We start from the raw sequence: 23,343 nt of genomic DNA, 5'->3' as shown, positions 1-23,343 counted from the left end.
ATAATTGTTCTGGTGGAGGATTTGTACTCTGCAGCTGTCATATCGGGATATGTCATGCTGGATACTATGTTTTATGATACATACCGAGTACACGCAGATATCAAGGACGAGAGCGAGCAGCCAGTGTCTTGCAACAAAAACATTTTTTTTTTTTTTTTTTAATTTTTACGTCATATCAAATAATGCATTTTATGCTCTAATTGTTCACAGATCTGTCAAAATGTCAGGATTGTGGGGTTTTCATTTAAACAAAGGCAAATGGGGGCGAGCTATGATTTCACAACAATATGCTTTTTTTTTTTTTTTCAGTTTTGTTTTAGTTAATAAGGTGTTTTATATTCTGAGTTTGGGGCAATGAAGGGTTTAATTATATGAATGAAGCAAATCTTAGATTATCTCACATTATTATGATGCACTTTCTAACTAACATTAGAGCTCTGTAAACATACTCCCTTCATAATACGCCAGAGAATTTTTTCTAGATTATATTAAAATAATATTACTAGATAACTAGTATGAGTATTTCTTTTGACTTCTGTTTATTAACATTGAAATGATAACGTTGTATTATCACTCACTTCCCCTGAAACCACCTGTCCTCAGATCATACCTAATACTACATATAGATTAAAATTAGTAAACTGGAATAAATGTATTTTTTACCATCACATATTGATGAAATCATTTGTAATATAGGTATCAAACAAACGTGAGCGTGTGTGACAACTCTTCTGCACAATTGTTACTGTTGCCTTGAGGAACTGCTTACTCAAGTCTTTATTGATTTTTGGACTTAGACTTGAACTGTTTTTGCCAATGGGCTTTAAATTTGCCTTTTTCCCATGTATAAAGGGAAAAAAGGAAATTCATTTAGTGTTACAGCAGAGGCCTTTCAATAGAATTGATAATATTATGGTATGTAAAGTACAGTGGTGAAAAAGTTTCAGAAATGTCTGCATTTCTGCATAAATTTGAAACCCGCATGTGTCACATGCTCTGTATGTCATATAACTACATAAAGAGAGAACATTAATACAAATAATACTCATTTCTTGTTTGTTTTTTTCACTTATAGAATAGAATAATATTGTGAACAGCCCTTAATGATGACCTCCTTATGGTGTTTCACCACACAAAGTTGCAATCATTTGAAGGCAATAGCTGAGAATGATTGCAAGCAGATGATAATAACATTGGCTAAATATAACTCTGAGCTCAGGGAAGACCGTCCTTATAGTACACATCATGAGTGATATTTAGTTCAATACAATTCTAGATAATCTTGCTGGGCAGAGTTGTGCCAACATCTGTTTTGATGATCCATCAGGGATCAGATTATAAAAAAATGTTTTATGGATATATTTTTTTTTTTTTGGTAATAACATAAAAAAAGAATTCCAATAAAAAGCAAATCCAGAAGGGACAATATAGAAATGTGCATGAGATCACAAATGTAAGGTTGAATTAAATAGTCCCTTTTCCAAGCTTATATCTTCTTATCTAGGGCATGATTATGCACGCTTATATAACTTTAAGAAGCATTGTCACTTGTTTGGGATTCTTAATTGTTAGAACAGTCTTTGTTCAAATGTGTTGATCAGTAATGGAATCATTTTGAAAAAGTTTGAAATTTATTAATCTAAAAAGACTGTAACTGTTAAAAAAATTGGTATCAGAGAGATTTTTTTGAACGCTTCCAGTAAGAAGTTTTCTTTTGACCAAAGTCTCATACTTACCAAGGCCGCATACTGTCTAAAAAATACAGTAAGAAGGCTACTAGTAATAAAAGTTGTAAAATATATTATAGTTTATATACAATGGTAGCTAGCTATATAATAATATATAATGTATAAATAGCTGTTTTTTTTTGTTTTTTTGTGCTTTAATTATTTAATTTCTAATTCTGTGGATGGCAAAGCTGTAATTTCAGCAGCCATTACTCTCTCTGCGTCACAAAAAAGAAGAAAAAAAAAAAGGCTTAGTTAATATGTTGATTCAAGAATAGTAAACATTTCATTATTATGTTCAATGCTGAAAACAGTCAATAATATTTTTGTAATATATTTTTCAAAGTTATTTTATTTTTTATTTTTATTATTTTGTCTTTATATTATATTTTTTTTAATTAGAGAAATTACTAATATTATAATTGTTAAATATTATTATAATATTTAAAATAGTGTCTATATAAAATATAAAAATGCATCAGAGAGTAGTAAGCAAATAAATATTTTTTAATAATTACGCTTGTAATAAAAAATATTTTAATGCAGCAATTGAGTGCTGTTTATGTTCTTTCTGTTTAGATTCCATTTAGTAGGTATAGTGATTCTTTATATTCTTAAATCACATTAATTTTTTTTACATTTTTTTTTTATTAAAGGAACATTTCTTAAAGCAACTACGTCACAGCAAAAAAAAAAAAAAAAAAAAAATGTCAGGCACTCCTGTCACAAGCACTGCTATGTTGAAACGCGATTAGATATGACTGATGCTCCAGGTGATATATGAAGACTTCATCTCTTGAAGGACCGCAGGACTTAATGCTGTAATACCTATTATCCTGGGAACCTCCTCAGCTCTGACGCTAGCAGACTCTCCGCAAGTCTGTCTGAGCTCACTGCTAGCAGAAGCAGGTGAGTAGAGTGAGTAAGGCTTCTTCAGAGAAGAACATTGTAGTGGCAATCAAAACATTGAGAGGCAGGCTAGCCATGAATAAATATATCAGACAAGTTTGCTTTTAAGCACCATAGGTAGAGTTGCATTTGGCATAAAGAAGGGCCCTCAGCACTTTTTTTTGTAGCTTAAGACAAAACATCGATGTGCTTTATCAAATACCGCCTGTTAGCTTGAGGGGTAATCCTGTGAAAAAGCATTGCAGCAACTGGGCAACCGCCTGGCGCGTAAGCTTAGCTTTCTAGCTTTCATTAAAAACCATCTGTCTCTCTTTGTTTCTGCTTTTTGCTTTTCACCAACAAATTAACTCTCTCTATTTTTCACTCCCTCAGAGGCAGGGGAATGATGAAGAAAAAGCCAGAGCCGTGGCAAACTCCAAACCAAAGCAGGAAGAAGGCAAAGCGGGAGGTACATAAAGGACCCCAGTGACAGAATCAGGAAATACCCCCCACTAGTAGGCCGACTTAAAACTGAGCTTGAGGGGTTGACACCTTAAAAAAAAAAGGCAAACAGAGCATCCTCTCTCCTTAAGCATCCAGATGAGGAGACTCTTTGCTTTGAGGAAGTTACTCAGAAAGGTTGGCCTCCAGAACGGCGTAGCACTGTTGTTGTTTTTTGACAGCAATGTGCTGCTTTAGCTGATGTAGGTTTTTATTTCTTTACTTAGAAATTCACTCAAGTTGTTTGTTACTTATTTACACTGGTGGAATTCTGGGCCAGATGCACTCTTTATTAGAATGGTAGATGCTCCTTGTAGATCCTCGAAGATTCTTATTTGAATGACACCCAGTCTAAAACTGATGAAATCGGATTCACCACCAATCCTGCCAGAGAAGGCCCTGCTAATAGCTACAATACCAATATAAACTTTTGGTCTTTATAATGCGGTAGTGATAAAATAGTAATATCAGGTTTTGATATTAAATTACAGTTGTCTTTGATATCAAGTTGATATTTCACGGAAGACAGAAGTGTTTACCTATTGTTAAAACACCCAATGAACTTAGATAGCAACTGTCTATGACGGTCGCGTCATGTACAAACTGCTCCTGGCTGACAGGAATACCCAAAGTGTGATTATGGAAACGTAGCTACTGTTTGGTCTCACCTGACACTGCCTATTAACCCTTTTGAAAATGTCTAATTAGAGTTTGCCTTACCAGAACTCTGCCCATATTTTTGTCTTCCAGTCATTAGCTCTTATGTACTTAATTTTTGCATAAATATATATATTTGATGATGTTTTTATCTGTGGGTACTCTAAATAATATTTGGAATAAATTCGGGCAATCTTTGAGAAAAGTTAATTTTTGGTGAATTAATTATGTGTATGTATGTGTGCATGTGTGTGTGTGTATATATTAATAAATCAGAATTGGCTAGTTATTCAATCACATATGCATACAGTGGGGGAAATATTTATTTGATCCCCCACTGATTCTTGTATAAGTTTGCCCACTCTACAAAAAAAAAATTATGGTCTGTAATTTATATGATAGGTAGTCAGTGACATACATTTGTTTTTTTATTTCATTTAGCACCATCTTGTGGTAGCTTTAATGTTAGCACACAGAAATTGATTATTGTAAAACCATTTTCTTAGTGGTTGGTTTAGGTCATGTGACTTTGGGTTAGAGAGTAAGCCAACCAGGAAGCAGCCACTGAATCTAGCCATCTTTCAGTGTGCCAATAACAAGTCATCTCTCTGTTTTCTTTTTTTACATTTTGTGCCTCAGAAAGGCTTTGCCTGTAAGTTTGTTATCTTTTGCATGTCGTGCATTCAAATGAATGTAGTATATAAATATTTTGTAATTCATTAGTTTGAGTTTAAAAAACTAACGGTCCAACAGTGATGGCAATTTGTTTATAATTACACTAAGAAGAACTGATTGTAGCCTTTTAATATGCGCCTCAGAGTATCATTTGTTGTAAACAGCGAAATTCATTTTGTGTTTATTTTGACAATATTTCAAAACAAGACACAGGTAACTGCATATTTACAAGTTTTACGTTATGTTAAAGAGGAAGAACAAAAAAATAGTAAAAACTTTCTAAACTTTACTACACAAGGCCTTTCTAATTCAGCTCTCTGTTAGCTATCTGTCAATGCTTATGATGGAACACTTTATCGAGGACAGGAACAGTGTAAAAGGCAACCCGCCCAGTAGGTACTCGAGTTCGCGAGCAAGCTCTCAACTCCATCATTCCCTCGCTCATCATCACTCCTGCACTCCTGGTATCGTGCATTAGCAATTCATGATGGTTGAGAAATTCCACGGAGGCTGAGAAAGCTATGGAGGCTGGGGGAAGCTACAGAGCCTGAAGTCAAGCATTTGAAACAAGATCTATAGCTTCTGCTTCGACTAATAGGATCTAGAAGCTCATCAAGCTAGCTTGAGTTGCCGCTAAGGCTCAAGTACTTAAACTGGAAAGCTGCACGGGCCAGGACTGAATTCTTAAAAAAGAACTGAAATCTTGATTGAGAAAGCTCAACTGGGAAAGTTACAGAGGCAGCGCATGCAAGCCGCCACTGGCAGCTATAAAGCATGAAAGTGATGTGGCAGCAGCCATTATGAGACCTAAGGTTTTGAGCAGTGCAGCAGCAGATAGGTGAACTGTAGTAAAGGGGATTTCCGATGTGAAAGAAGTTTCTGATCACACTCTGATGACGCTTCATGAATCAGTCCTCAACTGAGGTTATTGTCTCCGGCTGAGAGATGAGCCATGTCAACGCATCTCCCCCAGCCAATTGTCCATGTGTTGAGGCCTGAGACACCTCCAAGGCATCATCATAGCATCTTGGGATGTCAGAGATTCTAACACAATAAACCTGATACTGAGAGTATAACGCTAGCATCCCCAGAAGTCAAAGGCAAACAACAAATAGTCGCGTCATTTCCAAATTCCACCGCTCACCACTTTCTCCATATAAGACAACACCCACAAATCATCGCTCAACAACAAATCCATTAATTAATGTGAGATGAGATCATTAGGTACTTAGTTTTGCAGAGCTTGTTAACTCAGGGCTCTTCAAGCTCTGGTTCATCGTCCCTAGAATTATTGGGCGGAAGTCCTTCTTCATAACTAATCCACTTGAAGGCTTGGTAACTGATTAGCTGCTGAGAGCAGTTAGACCTTCCCACCAAAATGGTTAGGAGAATAGTCTTCACAAATACAAAAGCGGCTGGATCAGAGCTAAAGCATATTGCGGTAATCCAAACGCTAGGCTTTCTGGGGCGAAAAGCATGGGGAGCTTTGTGAAGATTGCAGAAGTATTCTCCAGAGATTATTGAGAACTCCTCTTGACATGATCATGATAGCTTTCCAAAATCAGCAACAAAGATGGTAAAAGCTTAGAGAGAACTTGGAGAGATCTTCTACAGGGAAGTGGAGTCTATGCTAAACATGAAGGCTACCTACCCGACTTGTATTTCTTATCTCGACACTCGCGACGCGGTGTGTTGCTCCCATCGTGAGATAAGTTACCCCACAGTCTTTTCAGGAGAGGTGGATGGCCTGCTCCTCAGTACCAACCAAAGGCAACAAGCCTCCTTCCTCCACCTTCTCACTCTTCAGGTATTTCATCAGCAGAGAGAGGTTCTAACACGCACAACCATCCATTAAAGTTTTGCTCTGTCTTCAGGAATCCATAGTGCGACGTAAGCTGAAACCAGCAGCAGCACCAGACAATATGAAAAGCCTGGCTCTACACTCACAAAGATCAAAGGAAGTGTCAGCATGCCATCAGTGAGTCAGACACACAGCTCAAATCTAGTGAGTTTGATGACGTGAATAAGGTCTGCCCGACTATAAGAAGCCCCACCCTCTTCAATCGCTGCAGAGGTTTTAGGATCAAAACCCTGGATGAGCGCAAGACTCTTCTGAAGCGAGCAAAGGTGTTTACGCCAGGTGCTGCGCAACAACCACTCATCTGGCCAGGACTGTAAGGCAGCTTATTAAATGCAAGGAATGTGGCAGTGATGTTCATATCGTGAGCGCTTCTTCATCCAGGACCACCGGCCTTCAAACTTATTTGATCATGGCGGGAGGGAGAGAAAGACACGCCTCAACCTGCTATAACTTCCAAGTGCAGCCAGAAGTCTGTGGTTACGGTGAATGCCCTCACGGGTCATGTTCTAAGATTTACCTGGCTAAGGTTTACCCAGAAGGGCCACCCCTTATGGAGCAATCAAGCTCATGTGATCCTGGATGACCAGAGCAATAGATCGCCGGGCTAGAACCAAGTTCTCTTCTCTTGACTGTGCATGCTCAAAAGGAGAGAACTCAACATATACTCTTACGCACTCTGTGCAGGCGCGACAGAGACCGCGGGAAGAAGAGCTACTGGTTTCATTATAGAGTCTATAGATGGAGTAATGAAGGAAACGGTTACAACATTGATCGGAATGTCACAATATGTCAGACGAGAGGGCCGATGGCATACCACCACCTGATGCAGCACGTTGGCACACTCACCTAAAGCCCTCCATCTGCTAATTGTATTCCTCCTTTGATCCAGAAGCCCAATTTTCTCCTTTTGGGTCGCGGACATCCTTCAGGTTCACATAAAGTAATGGAGCAAACGTGAATCGTCCCAATAACGCACCCCACGCTATCAAAGACTGTGACCTGGATGGTCGAAGTCTGGAGATCGCCTGTTTAGGGATCTTTGTCCATTGCAGGTCTACAGCACATTCAGTGCTTACCGTACTCCAAAATACTTCTGAGCAATGGACGCCCTTCTCTTACTTCCTCCATGTCCCAACAAACCCAGTGCTAGGGAGAAGTTTGACATCAAGCCTGAGATATCTTCATGCGACGGCACCTTCATCTTTGATGACCATGCCATAGGAGATACCATCTCTTGAGAGGACAAAGGAGGATAATAAAGTTAATGAGGGATTATCCATTTGAAGACAGGCGTTTTTTGAACATCATGGATAAAGAGATGTTCTATGGATCTAGAGCAAATAGGTTAGCTCGCACCACTCCCCATCCAGAACACCGGCCAATCCACTCCTAATAATAGAGAGAACAGGCATTTTAGCACGCTTCTTAACTTCCCCTTCTTTTACACACTGGAAAAGAAGCGCCTGAGATGAAGTCTCCGGTTTGTTACCCTCATGCAGAACATCTTTGATCGCGACTATGCCGAAGTAGCCTCCTCCTCTTCGAGAAGTCCAGAACAACTGGTATTTACTCTACACTTTTGGGTGTGTGTACCGCACCACGTGAAGCCTCGATCAGATCAGAGGCTGGCCTCGACCCAGCCGCAAAAAACAGGGCATCTCCTTGAACGGAGCGTCTTCTCTCTGGTCCTGACTTCTATACCAGAGCCTTCTGGGAGTCTTACCACGCTTTAGAAGGGAGCTGCGGGCTGTAACTGCAGACATCGAACAGATGTTTCACAGTTTCATTTTCGTGAAAAGAGGAAGATGATGAGACTCTCTCTGGGTCTGGTTCAGTTGATAATGACACCAGCAAGCGATTGCTGAATACCCCATTTAGCGTGCACGCACCGGGTAATAGTCCATCTCCTGCTGTAGGCCATTTATAACCACTGACCTAGCAGCGCTGTTTAGCGGTAGAGATGGAATATGGTTCACAAGCGCCAGACACTTTGTAGAGAGAGAATTTCACGCCGATGATGGACTTTTGTCAGCCATCCACAGCTGCCGGAACAATCGGTCTGTTGTACTTTAACAAAGAAAATGCTTGGCAACTTCAAATTTAAAATTGCACAAGTTTGCTTCCCATAGCAAGGAAGTAATGGCATGCATTTCCCGACTGAAGATCATGCAAAGGGGACTCAAAGATCCTCAGCCCTGAAGTTGACCCTACCCCCATCCAACGAAGTCTCCGGACTTTAGCTGCTGATGTGAAGGGGGACACATTCACCTTTCATAAAACCGACATTAAGAAGCCCCTTTACTCGGAGAGGGATACTGGCCACTGTCAACAGCCCCTTCAATCTACCTTGGGTTCGCTTGCCCCTGCTCACTACGAAGGAAATCATTCCTACCGCTACGAACTCTCTACTAGGTGAGATCAGTGACTTGGATTCTCCCTCCCTGAAGACAAGGAAGAAGCTACGGAATGCATGGAGGAGATCCCTACAAGATCTAAACAGCTGAGATTCCTAGAACATATGTTTATACTCGCTCTCTCTACAGCCTGAGGAAGGAACCCACATTTTCTCTCCTGATGCTTCTGGTCAAAGCCTCGCGATTGGCAGCAGTGGGCATATCTCGCACACACACCATGCTAAGGAGCATGCCACACTGGGTTCCATATTGGGAAGGCCAAATTAGTCCAAGCTGCTCATACCGGAATTCCAGGCTGGAACTTTCAGAGCTGCGGTTTTAGCTGCAGAGATAGCAGAGATAGCACAAAACCAGCTGGACTTCACTTTTTTAGATGCTGTGGAGTTTGGCACGGATAGTAGAGTCCGTCCTGGGGGTACATCTATAACCAGACAAGACGGTTTCTATGCATACTGAGCCAACAGAGTGCAGCGCATCCATAGAGTGTCAAACCCAATGCATCAAGCGACTATGTGTCTGACTTAAGCATAACCCTGCAGATCATGCTACCCCGCCGCTCCTGCAGCTCTGTTGGGCACCACCACCTGGTTTACAGGACCTGCCTTCCTGTCGAAATGATCCCACTCTGTCTCTGGAGAGGAGGGAATTTTGACCTCGCTCCGGCCAGAGTTGGACACAGAAGTTCGCCTCTTGCTACTTACTGTATCCCATGATTTTGCATCTTGAATGTCAACGATTCGCGCCGATTCTCTCTTGGATTACGTCATTAGTCAGAGCCATAGCTTTTTGGCGATGTCCCCTGACTTTACAAGTCACCTGATGAGAGAGGAGAGCCTATCAGCTCATGCCAAATACTGTGCTAAGCCTCTGCATACAGTGAAAGAGTTGTTACAAGCAGTGAGGAAGTTGTAATCAAGAGTATTCAGAGGGAAGCTACCAAGAAGAGCTCACCTGCATCGCCAAAAAGATGACATCCCGAGGCACAAAGTGCTCTGAAAAAACTGAACCCCACGTAGATAGTAGAGGTCTTTCTGTCGGATAGGCGTCGGTCATTTAAAAAATGCAACTTTGGATCTCCAAGAGAGTTTCCTTGATTGGTTCCAGGACGCAGTCATGCCGCGAAGCTACTTGTGGATCATTACCATTATCAAAGCCAAGCATCAGGGGTCGCGGTGTTTACTGGAATCAGCTATCCGGGCAATGCAGGGTATTGATTGTTGGTGTTAGGAAGCTTATCAACAGCATTGTACACAAGTGCATCATAGGCGCACAAGCTTCGTGGAAGGTGAACTGGCAGTAGAAGATGGCGGACTTGCCCATCGATCGCTCTGAGAGCACTGAACCTCCCTTCACCGTGAACGTCGGTCTTGATGTTTTGTGGACCCTTGGCAGTTTCGGTCGGCGCACGCGTTTGGATGACAAGCTCAGAGCAAAGATGGCTGTTCTTTTTCACTTGGTATGAGTATTCGCGGCTATACATATTGAGCTGATTGACAGTATGGATTCATCCACCTTTATAAACGCCTCTTGAGAAGGTTTTTTATTCTAACGAGGTCCCTGTCAAAACAAATTCGGCCCCATTGGCGGGACCCTAATTTTGTAGGAATCCTGTAAAGAGCTTGGAAATTGTGGTTAAATGATCCCCAAGAGCCTAGGTGTGAGGGAAGTACCTGGAGGGAGAGGGTTGTTCATGGGTCTCAATCCACCTCCATGCATCCCACATGGAGTGAGCCTGGGAGCGGATGATAGAGTCTCCAGGCTGGCATACTTAGATGGTCCATGCTCCAACAGATCAGTCCCTCCCCGCTTTGGACACATGAAGTGTTGTCCACCTTGGATGGCAGAGGTTACAGGAATCGTTAATTCAAGACCCTCTTGTTCCTATTTCAACAGACCCAGATTCACCTTTTCTTGGTTAACGTCAAAATATATGTTCCTAACTCAAAAGGTCATACACTCCTCCCACCTCCAGGTGATTTCGTTAAGGGAAACCAATCTCCATAGACAGCAATGGAGAAGGGGTGCAACATCTTGCTAATACTTTCTGGAATAGATGAGATGCGTGAATTTCATGCACTCTCAACGCTCAAAGCCAGCAAATGGCAAGAGGAACGATCAAATCTAGAGAGAGAGGCTTATGTTGTCCTTCTTAAGGATGCTCAAAGTAAGCGCAATGAATGGCCTATGGCTCTTTGTGACCAAGACTTCTTCTGGCAGTGACAAAAGAGTCAGAACGTTGAACCAAGAGTTGCAAGGAATGGGGGACAATCAAGTACATATCTCTCAGACCTATATCGAAACAGTTCTGCTCATGCCAAACGAGACTGATATTTGTGAGGTCTCTGCGGAAAGAACATTCTCTCAGAGTTATATGGGTGGTATCTAAACAATACCAGGTATGGGAGTGTCATGATTATACATTTGTTTTTTTATTTACTAGCACCATCTTGTGGCAAGTTTAGATGTTATAACAACAAAGAAATTGGATTATTGTAACCATTTTCGTGTGGTTGGTTTAGGTCATGTGACTCTTGGGGTTAGAGGTTTCAACCAGGAAAGGTAGCCACTGTATTCTAGTTTTCTTTCTGTGTGGTGGACCAACAAGTCATCTCTCTCTGTTTTCTTTATTATTTTGTGCCCCAGAAAGGCTTTGCCCGTAAGTTTGTTATCTTTTTTGGCAGTGTTTGCATGAATGTGTATATAAATATTTGTAATTCATTAGTTTTAGTTTTAAAAACGAACTATTCAACAGTGATGGCAATTTGTTTATAATTACACTAAGAAGAACGGATTGTAGCCTTTTAATATGTGCTCAGAGAATATTTGTAAACAGCGGAAATTCATTTGTGTTTATTTTTGAGAATATTTTGTAACAAGACATTTGTAATCTTTGTATATTTCCAGTTTTACAAAAAGAGGTAAAGAAGAGAAAGAACAAAACAGTAAAACTTTCAACTTCTACTTACTGCGCCTTCTCGGCCCTGTTCTGACTCCCTGTTAGCTATCTGTCCATGGTGCGTCGATGGAACACGATCTACGACAGAATAAGAGGTTTATTTTAATCGATAAAGACAGAATATCAAACTCCAGAAAAAACATTATATAAAGTTGTTAGAAACTCTGATTTGTATTTCAGTGAGATGAAATAAGTGATTTGATTCCCCAATCAAAAACATTGTTACATAGTACTTGTTTCAGAAACCCTTGTTGGGCAAGCACAGAGGTAACGATGTTTTTTTGTGCTTCTTCTTGAGCCACCTTGGTTTGCTTTTTGCTTTGTGGTATGTTTCAGGTCATTGTCAGGCTGGAGACCCATCCATGACCCATCTTCAGAGTTCTGGCATGAGGGAAGGAGGTTCATCCAAAAGATTTTACAGTACATGGCCCCATCCATTTGCCCCTCAATGTGATGAAGTCGTCTTGTACCCTTAGCAGAAAAACAGCCCAAAAGCATAATGTTTCCACCTCCGTGCTTGACTGTAGGGATGGTGTTCTTGGGGTCATAGTCAGCATTTCTCTCCCCCCAAACACAGCGAAGGCAAGCACGCCAAAGCCAAGAGCTCAATTTTGTTTCATCTGCCCACACAGCACTTTCTCCCAAGCCTTCTTTGAATCATTTAGATCAGTGATGCCGCAATCCTGGTCCTGGGAACCCCCACACTGCATGCTTTTAGTACTCCTCTTATATCTGACAACCACATTGAGCTTGGAGTCTTCACTCATGGATTCGGATGAGTGAACCAGTGGTTGAATAGGGAGACACGAAATGTGCAGTGCTTGGGGTTCTCCAGACCAGTAGGGGACCACTGATTTAGATGTTCCCTGGCACCTTTAACGGGACTGTACATGTGCCTCTTCAGCAGGGACCTTGTTTACGCTGCAGGATTCATTCCTAGCGGCGTAGTCACTACAATGGTTTGCGTGTTGCCTGTGTTCCCAGCCTAAAGCTTCACGCGCCTCCTGTGTCGTTCGGCTGTCCCTACCTTCTCAGGATCATCCTTACCCCATGAGGTGAGATCTTGCACGGAGCTCCAGACCGAGGCCAATGATAGCTTGTTGGATGTCTTCCATTACCGAATAATCGCACCAAACGTTGTCTCCTTCTCACCAAGTTCTTGCTGATGATATATATATATATATATATATATATATTATATATATTATATATATCATATATATTAATTATATATATGTTGTTTAACATATCACCTTTGTTACATATATAGTTTATTATGAATTATAAGAATTTTATTTATTTGTATGGTATTGACTAATTTATTATATTAGATATAAATATCATGCTATTGGTATATTATAATTAGTCATTCAACAGCCCCTATATGCAATTGTACTAAGACAGTGATGTTTAAGACAAATACAGTGTTATTCCACGGAATGGCGCTGCTTCACTCACAAAAAACTTTTATTCAAAGTGCGAGCTCCTACAGTACTGAGGGGCATCGAAGCCAGTGCACATCATCTATTTGGAATATTACATTTGTTTCCCTTTTAAATGCATTTTTAAAAAGTGCATTGTTTTTGCTTTCTCTTATATATTTATATATATATATATATCTATATCTATCTATATATATATATATATTATATCAGATATATAATATATAGTATATCTAATATATAATCAATACTTCAATAATTTATAATGTAATTACTTTTTCCTGATCATTCGTACAGGAATGGAAGAAAATTAATTGCAGAGTCCCATCATTCCTGCTGTCATTATCTCTGTAAGTATTTGAGACCCCCGTGAATACTTTGGCAGAGTCGCTGACCTTTCTGCCTTTTAGGTGGCAGAGCCACACATTAATCATTAATTGGCTTACACCAACTGGAGTTCACAGCTCTCAACCAATTTTCACAACCAATGAATCCATGTGGCTTTTCTGAGAGATCAGTTATGTAATTGTGACCCTGTGCATGAGCAGAGACATAAGGTGGTTAAAGCCAGATGGTCAGATGGGGACCACGGCCTTAAAACTTTGATCACACACATCCAGTTGCTAAATTCAAATCTGTCAAGCATGTCTGCACTCCAATCAGAACTCCATAGAGGTGGCATTCTGGTGGCCCCAGTAGTTGGCATTTAATTGGAACCAAGCAGCTAAGGTGCATTGTTGGACCTAATCGTGGGCCTGCGTAAATTTATAATATCATAAATATCATATCATATAATGTGAAAATTATAATTTTAAGACAGAACATAAATAACAAACTAATCCAGTGTTGGTCTACAATTACTGAAAACCCAAAAGGTCACCTCAAAACATGACATTGTGATTGAACACCTTTTTTCCATGCAATTACAAACTCCAGCTGAACTGCTATGAACTTGCACAAAACTTTCTGTAACAAATAAGCTGGTTACCTTTCATAAATATAGGGGTGAGAGAAGGGGGATGTGTAAGAACAAAACTCCTAAATTGATTTGGATTGTGGCCGTGCCTCTGGAGTGCAGAGTGAAGATTCAAAATCTTGCGGAGATTATTATTCAGACTGGAAGGTGTCTATACGTGGTGGGCAGGCTCTGAACGGCTCAAGGGAGTGAAATGGAATCTGTGGTGTCTGGAGCTCTGCTACTTAGTCTGCTACTTTGACAGTGATGGATTTGTCCCTGATGGGAGAGTGTCATACCATCATTCTAAGCTCTCTCTTCTTCTCGCACACACTGACACACTCACGCTTACACGTTATGCACAAATACACGTTGCTTAATCTGTGGAAACCTAACTACAAACCAGCATTTAACACGCTTAAATGGATAGTCTCAACTAAGATGAAAATTCAATCATGACTACCCCTCATGTCGTACCAATCCAGATTGATTTCTGTGGACCATATTTTTAAAAATATCGTGCGGAGCTCTTTCCCATATAATGACAGTGAATGCGGGACTGGAGTGTTGGAAAGCTACTAAAATAACATCAAAAGAAAAAATTAAAGCGGTACCAGTAGACGCTATGCAAGAGTTTGGAGTTTTCTAATATATTGTGACTAATTATCTAAAATATCTAAAAGTGTGTATGTATTTGCTAAAAAATCTTGCAATGTTAGCTCTCAAATCAATGTGTACACTACTGATGTCGATGAAGACGAAGACTTCTGGTCCAGATGACTCCTGGGATCCAATGATTTGTGGCGTTCCACTGACATCAAATGTATGTAAAGCTATTGTATGGCTTTAAATTACTAACTAAATAAAAAAAAAAAGAAAAAAAAAAAAAAGAAGAAGAATTCAGATGCTAAAAAGGCTTCTAAGGGCCATCTGAAATTTTCTTCTAAAATTAACAATTTTTATCAGGCACATATATTGTATGTTCAGTTATATCATACTTTTAGTTGCATAGAAAAGGGTTATTTGGCATCTGAACTCTTCAGCAATTTCACACAGTTATCAGTTTATGATATTATGCGTTTTGAAAAATGGTAATAAAATATGACTAGAACTCAGAGTGTCAACTGTGTCAGAACAAATTCATCTTTATAATGGGCAGATAACACTTAAGCAAAACATGATCAGGTCAAAAGTGTCTGATAATTTTTGGTTCACAAATTTTTTTATCAATTTTACTAAGCCCACTGTATGAAGAATTTTTTCAAAACTTATTCAGACATCAGATAGAATTTTTGGATGTGAGGATAGCAAAGTATATTATAGTAAAGTATTTAAAGTAAAGTAAAGTAAACTGACATATTATACCCCAAAATATAATATGCTTTGCTATCCTCACTTACAAAAATTATATCTGATGTCTGAATAATTTTTGGTTTGACTGTACAAATACATATGCAAACATGTAGAGGATTAGAGGATGTAAAGAAATAAAATAAAAAATTAATAAATAGGTAGTTGTTTAGTTGTTTTGGTTTTCATTAGACTTATATGATTGTAATAATTAATATTAACAATAAATCAATAAACCTGAAAAATTATAGCGACCGCATAAAACAAAAGCTAGTAAAGAAGAAGAAGAAAAAAACAAAAAACTAAGTGAGATTTTAGTCACATCAACAACTTTCATGAGGCTGTGTTGATCTATATATTAAATATAAAAATAATATTTTATAATCATTTGGTGATCAATTTCTTTAACAGTCTTAATGAGAGAAAGCTTAAATCATTTATGCTCACAAAACATGACGACCATAACCATCAAATCCAAGTAAATATATTAATTGCTGGTTAATTAATTTATTCTTTGAAAAACTTGGTAAACTAGGTGATTAATGTTTCAAAAATCAGATGAACTTGTGCCCACCTGGCCTCTTGTCGCCACCAACGGTGTGTCACTCACACAGGAAGTGATATTGGCTGTCCTGTCGCTGCTTGTTAACAGCTGGTTCACTAATGATCCTCCGCCTGTCGGCTCGCAGTGCAGATTAGAGGAGTGGAGAGAGAGGGCCGCAAGCGGCGTCCTCATCAGTCATGTCGGCCCGTCTCAGCACACCGCCTTCGGGGAAAAGACCCTCGGCACTGCACGCCGGTGAGCAGCAGGTCTCACGTCATGATCTAGCAGATCAAGGGTGATTGTAATTAGACAGTGACATCGGCTGGCAGTGGGATGCTTGTAATGAGGACCATGGGGTGGTCTTATGTGGAGACAGATGAGTGAGTGAGAGAGAAAAGCGGAGATATCATGCATTTATGTTTTATAAGGATTACCGGCAAGGTCAGGCTGGAGTCTTGCCGATGCTCCACATCTATATAGAGAACAGATGTGATTAAACAAACAAAAGGAGGACAGAGAAGCTCAGGAGGAGACAGCTTGACTCTGCCACGCTACAGCCTCTGACAGGCAGGACTGACTGCTTGTCTCTGTGCATATGGGTGTGAGGCAAAGAGGTACAGTATTGGTTGGGAGTAGGGCGGCAAAACTTTGCCATGCTTTAACGTGCAGCACTCTGAAAATTAATAAACATGCTCCACATAGATTCATATGCTACTATAAACATTTTTTGAGCAGTGAATTATTAAATGAAGCCTTTTTTTCTCCAAATAGTATCTTTGGGGTAAAGTGGGCCACATGCTTCAGGTAAAAACGTGTAAGCAACTAAAATGAATGTCTATTTTATTTGTAGAAAGTAATGTTACATACAAGTGCAAAATTTTATACAAAAACAAAAATGGCTTTACTACATAAAAATTAGGAATATTAAACAACCCACAACTTGTTAATTCATTCCCCCATTTTAGTAAATCGTGGCAACGTATTTTTTTTTTTTTTACTTAATTTAGATTTAATCAAACAAATTAGTACAAAATGGCCAAGATTAACTATAATAAGTGAGCAAATTAGAAAAACATAATCCCCAGTCAATCAATTCAATAGTCAAAATTAGTAATATTTGAGTCGGATTTTAAATGTGCATATTATAGCTGTAATGATTCATCACAACAACTGGAATCCATTTGCAGGTTTATTAACAAAGGCAGTCCAAAGATACAGAAACAAATGCTCAGAAATGTTCACCAAGGCAAAACAAGACTTCGCAGAGAGCCTGAGCGTGGGTCTGCTATAAATAGCCGGGTTAATGAGGTACAGGTGTCAGAGGTGATCAGTGCCAGGTATGGGGCTCTTGGGAATTGTAGTGCAGAGAGAATTATCAAAACTCCAGTGATGGAGCCCTCTGATGGCCCAAAGAGGGAGTTTCGGAAACAATAGCAAACTAATGTCATAGCTCTCAAATTTTTTGTGGAAACTTATTATGCTTCGCATATGCTACTATAAACATATTATGGTAAGAAAGTAATAGTGATATCTTTCCCCTTTTAATTTGAAATACTGTTGCAAATACCATTACAAATGATACAAAATGTTTTCTTCACCACAAAAAAAAAAAAAAAAAAAAAAAAAACCAAACAGAATAAATAAATAAAAGATAAATAAATCTTCCTCTCTGCTTTCACTATTCCTTAATGCCTCACTAGTTTACTATTCTAAATGATGTTTTATTACTAGCACTTCTCATGTTTATTGCCTCTTTTGTCACGGTGTCTGTTCTGTGTCTCCCTGGGTGGCCACTAGAGGTCTCACTTCCCCTTATCGTCACCCCACTTTAGAACTGCATTTCCATAGTCTTGTAAAACTGTTTCATCACTGCTCATTGCACTCAGCTGTCCGTGGTTATCAATCATTGCACTCAGCCAATTCCCCGTTAGCATTGTCATTTCCCTGTGTATAAATACCCCGGTTGTTCTGTCATTGTTACGGAGTCCTTGTTGAATGTAACCCTGGTTTGTCGTGGTTCTTGGATGTTGTTTGTGTTTCTTGTTTCTGGACTGCTTACCTGGATTGTGACCTTTGCCTGGCTGACCATGAGATTTGGATTATCCTAAATAAACATACTGCAATTGGATCTACCTGTTTGTGTGCGTGTCGTGACATAAGGACTCCGTCATGCCTAGATCCAGCGGTGTGGGATTTCAAATCTGTTCCCCAGCCACCATGGAGGAACGGAGGGGGAGATTCCGGAACTTAACCACCCTTCGTCAAAGGGGGAGTGAGGTGGGTGGCCTGGCGCAATTGTTTTGGACCATGGCGGTCGGGATGGGTTATAATGATGCAGCACTGAAGGACTTTTTTAACAACTGTCTGGATGACCCCTTTACCTCAATGGGAGATGAAGGGGCTGGAGATCCTAGACTTTTGGGGGTTTACCCATTACCATGTGCCACTTCGTTGCTCAATGGGATACTTCGACCACACCTGTGTCTCCAGAGAAGAGGGCCGCCAGCCCCGCGCCACAGCACAAGATGGCCGCCAACCCAGCGCCACAGCACAAGATGGCCGCCAGCCCGGCGCCACAGCACAAGATGGCCGCCAGTTCAGCACCACAGCACAAGATGGCGCCAGCCCAGCGCCACAGCACAAGGATGGGCCGCCAGCCCAGCACCACTGCACAGGAGGGTCGAATCTACACCTGTGTGGCAGACAAGATGGTTGACTCAACGCCTGAGTCTTCCGTCAAGGAGCCACCGGCACGTCATCATAGAGGCCGCAGGAGGAGGAGACAGGCGTCAGGGCCGTTCCTCAAAGCCCGGAGGACGTTCCCGAGCAGGCCGCTGCCGTCCAGGAGGACGTTCCCGAGCAGGCCGCTGCCAGTCCAGGAGGACGTTCCCGAGGCAGGCCGCTGCCGTCCAGGTGGAGGTGTCCAAGGTTCCCGAGGCGTTGCCCGATGCCGAGGAGGTCCCCGAGCCAGGGGGCGGTGCCCGAGGCGGTCCCGATGCCAGGGCGGTGCCCGATGCCGAGGCGGTGCCCGAGGCGGTTCCGATGCAATGTCCGATGCCGAGGCGGTGCCCGAGGCGGTTCCCGATGCAATGTCCGATGCCGAGGAGGTGCCCGATGCCGAGGCGGTGCCCGATGCCGAGGCAGTGCCCGAGGCGGTTCCCGATGCAATGCCCGATGCCGAGGCGGTGCCCGATGCCGAGGCGGTGTCCGAGGCGGTGGCCAAGGTGGTTCCCGATGCAAGGTCCGATGCCGAGGCGGTGCCCGATGCGGTGGCCGAGGCGGTGCCCGATGCCGAGGCGGTGCCCGATGCCGAGGCGGTGCCCGATGCCGAGGCGTGTGCCCGAGGCAGGTTCCCGATGCAATTCCCGATGCCGAGGCGGTGCCCGATGCCGAGGCGGTGCCCGATGCCGAGGCGGTTGCCCGATGCGGTGCCCGATGCGGTGCCCGATGCGGTGCCCGTTGCCAAGGCGGTGCCCGATGCCCGAGGCGGTGCCCGATGCCGAGGCGGTGCCAGAGACTGTGCCAGAGACGGTTCCCGATGTAATGACCGAGGCTGTTCCGGAGGCCGAGGCGGTGCCGAGGCTGTGCCCGATGCCGAAGCGGTGCCCCGATGCTGTTCCGGAGGCCGAGGCGGTTGCCCGATGCGCAGGCCGAGATCGTTCCCGAGGCGGTGTCCTTGTCCAAGGCCGTTCCTGAGGCCGTTCCCGAGGCGGTGCCCGATGCCGAGGGTCGTTCCCGAGGGCGGTGTCCTTGTCCGATGCCGTTCCTGAGGCCATTCCCGAGGCGGTGCCCGATGCCGAGGTCGTTCCCGAGGCAGTGGTGTCCTTGTCCGATGCCAGTTCCTGAGGCCATTCCCGAGGCGGGGCCCGATGCCGAGGTCGTTCCCGAGGCGGTGTCCTTGTCCGATGCCGTTCCTGAGACCGTTCCTGAGACCGTTCCCGAGGCGGTGCCCGATGCCGAGGTCGTTCCCGAGGCGGTGTCCTTGTCCGATGTCGAGCCCGAGGCCGTTCCCGAGGTGGTGTCCTTGTCCAATGCCGTTCCTGAGGCCGTTCCTGAGGCCGTTCCCGAGGCGGTGCCCGATGCAGAGGTCGTTCCCGAGGCGGTGTCCTTGTCCGAGGTCGAGCCCGAGGCCGTTCCTGTGTCCTTGTCCGATGTCGAGGTCGTTCCCGAGGCGGTGTCCTTGTCCGATGCCGTTCCTGAGGCCATTCCCGAGGCGGTGCCCGATGCTGTTCCGGACGGCCGATGCGGGGCCCGAGATGGTTCCGGAGGCGATACCCGTGTCCAAGGCCGTTCCCGAGGCGGTGCCGCCTTGTCTGAGGCCGTTCCCGATGCCGTTCCCAATGCCGTGACCTGGCCATCGCCACAGCCTGCTCCTTACTGGCTCCCCGATTGGCAGGTTCCGTTCGGGCCACTCAAATGGCGAATTCCTCCCTGGCCGTCTGCACAACGAGAATGGACTGATCCACCGTGGCCACCTGAACCTGCCTGGTCCCTCGTGGTCCCCTGAACTTTCGGGTCCACCATGGCCCCCTGATCTGACCGAGCCACATGGGCTACCAGGGGAGCCATCGCTGCCGGTCCCAGTTCCCCTACACGGGCCTGGCCCGCCATCCCTCCCCTGTTCTGCCTCCACCAGTCCACCTCCCTCCTGGTCTCTTTGTTTTGTGGTTATTTTTGTTCTGAGGAGCATCTGGTAGCTGCTCCTTAGAGGGGGGGTAGTGTCACGGTGTCTGTTCTGTGTCTCCCGTGGGTGGCCACTAGAGGTCTCACTTCCCCTTATCGTCACCCCACTTTAGAACTGCATTTCCCATATCTTGTCTGTTTCATCACTGCTCATTGCACTCAGCTGTCCGTGGTTATCAATCTTGCACTCAGCCAATTCCCCGTTAGCCATTGTCCTCTTTTTTTCCCTGTGTATAAATACCCCGGTTGTTTTCTGTCATTGTCACGGAGTCCTTGTTGAATGTCACCCTGGTTTGGCGTGGTTTCTTGGATGTTGTTTTGTGTTTCTTGTTTCTGGACTGCTTACCTGGATTGTGACCTTTGCCTGGCTGACCATGAGATTTGGATTATCCTAAATAAACATACTGCGATTGGATCTACCTGTTTGTGTGCGTGTCGTGACATCTTTATGATGAATCGCTTGTTGTATTCATACCGTAAGTCACTTTGGATAAAAGCGCCTGCTAAATGAATAAATTTAAATGTATATGAATATTAAACATTCAGGTTGATTTATGCAAATGATAATAATGTGCAGGGAAATAAGATTTTAAAATGGGATTGGTGTGAGTCATGTTGGAGTTTATTTTTTAAGTTTTCATGTTTATAGCACTAATGCTAACGCTCTCTCAGCTCTATCATTTCTGTGGATAGGAGACTTAGAAGGATAGGAGAACAACTTAAAGGGACCAGTTCCCCCCAAATATGAAAATTAGAGTTTATTCATCCTCGTATTGTTCTAAACCTTTATGACTTTCTTTCTTCTACCTAATACAAAAGAAGCCATTTTGCAGAATGTTTTTCATTATTATTTTTTTTTTTAATATAATAGAAAACAACATTGGACCCCACTGACTTTCATTGCATAGACAAAATATCTTGTTTTCATTTTTATGCGATCTATCCCTTTTGGTTAAATGTAGCACATCGTACCCCACTATTTCCTATACATCAGCCATAAACAATGAAAATGGTGTCTTTAATTATCCTAATAACTTACTTCAATTATTTATTTATGTTTTTCACATATTTCCAGACTGAAACCAGTGTAGTGTACCCCTCAGCTCATACGTAACGCCCAGTATTAAGGACCAACACAGTACAGGACTTAAATGTGTCTCAGCTGGTTGTGATTTATCAGTCTCTCTTCAAAGTACAGACCACGCTGTACACTCACACAAATACATACATTGTTTAAAGCCTTCCACCTCACAGATTACAATATTATTTCCTGGCAGATTGCGAAATGATTCATATTTATTACCGCTTAATTATAACAATTTTTCTTATTTATCTGTCAGCTGGAGCCAAAATACATAAATCAAATATATAGGGATGCAGACTGTAACAATATGTAATTACCACAGTGTCTGGGCCCTCTCCCAATAAACACAATTACAGTGACGCATATTTGCTCATATTGGGTCCGAGTTAACAGGGCGGCAGACTTTTTATGATTCTCACACAGTCTCCATGTGTTTATGTACCGCATGTCTCTGAGTGACCAATGCATCGGCTGTTGTTGTTGACACTTTCCTAACAGAATCCAGAGCCAACGTGCTGCAGCATTTCAGTGGATTTTCAGCTAACGATGCTTCGAATCATTAAGAATTTTAATGTGACTTGCGATGAATTATAAGTGCCATTTGCATCTGGGGACAACAAAAAGCAATCAAACTCAAGTAAAACCAACTAAATAATATATATTCACCCTTATGTCATATTGAATTCATATGATTTTCTGTGGAATATAAAAGAGAATTTTAAAGAATATCCTGCTGCTCTTTCCATATAATGAAAGTGAATGGGGACTAGAGCTATTAAGCACAAAAATCACACATGCACAAAAACAAAAAGCACATAAAAGTGGTCCAGTAGACAATATATTTCAAGTCTTCTCAAGCCATACAAACACACTGTCCAAGGAACAGACTGAGATTTAAAACATTATTTGCTAAAAATCTCAGCTGTTGCTTTAAAATCAAATGTGGCACCATGGATGTCAATGAGTTTCTGGTCACATGACTCACAAGAGCCAATAATGTTTGGCATTTTTGGATCTTGACTCCATTGAGTCCCCTGTCACTTCCATTGAAAAGAGTGCCCACTATATTCTATAAAAGAAAAAATCAACTTTCCTGCTCCTTTCAGGTTTGGAATAACATGAGGGTAAGTAAATTATGATGATACATAAAAATTTTTTCAAAATATTCAATATTAACAATAAATCAATGAACCTGAAAAAATTATATACATATGACAAATGCATTAATCAAACGAATGACTGAAAAAAACACAAATTAAAAATGTATTGGGCAATGTTTCAGTCACCCACTAAATAATAACAGACAAGGCTGAACTAGTTTAGAACTTTATTCTAATGTCTAGTTTATTCACCAAGCCCCATTCGATCTCATATTTTTTACTTTTGTGGAGAAAATAAAAATCCCCCAAGGGACTTTCTGATCTTGTATGTACAAAACATGTATGCCTCATCTCAAGCTCTCTATTCACTGCAGTCAATAACACATCCACTAATAAATGCGGCTCTATTGACAGAGATAATACAATGCAGTTTTGCCTTTGCCGCTTTTAAAACATACAAATAAACAATTATATCAGGGGTCCTCCTTTGGAACTCCAAAGAATAT

This window comes from Cyprinus carpio, chromosome B19 (genome assembly GCF_018340385.1).
Source record: "Cyprinus carpio isolate SPL01 chromosome B19, ASM1834038v1, whole genome shotgun sequence".
In the NCBI taxonomy this organism is placed as follows: domain Eukaryota; kingdom Metazoa; phylum Chordata; class Actinopteri; order Cypriniformes; family Cyprinidae; genus Cyprinus; species Cyprinus carpio.
Note: the sequence above shows the minus strand (reverse complement) of the source record.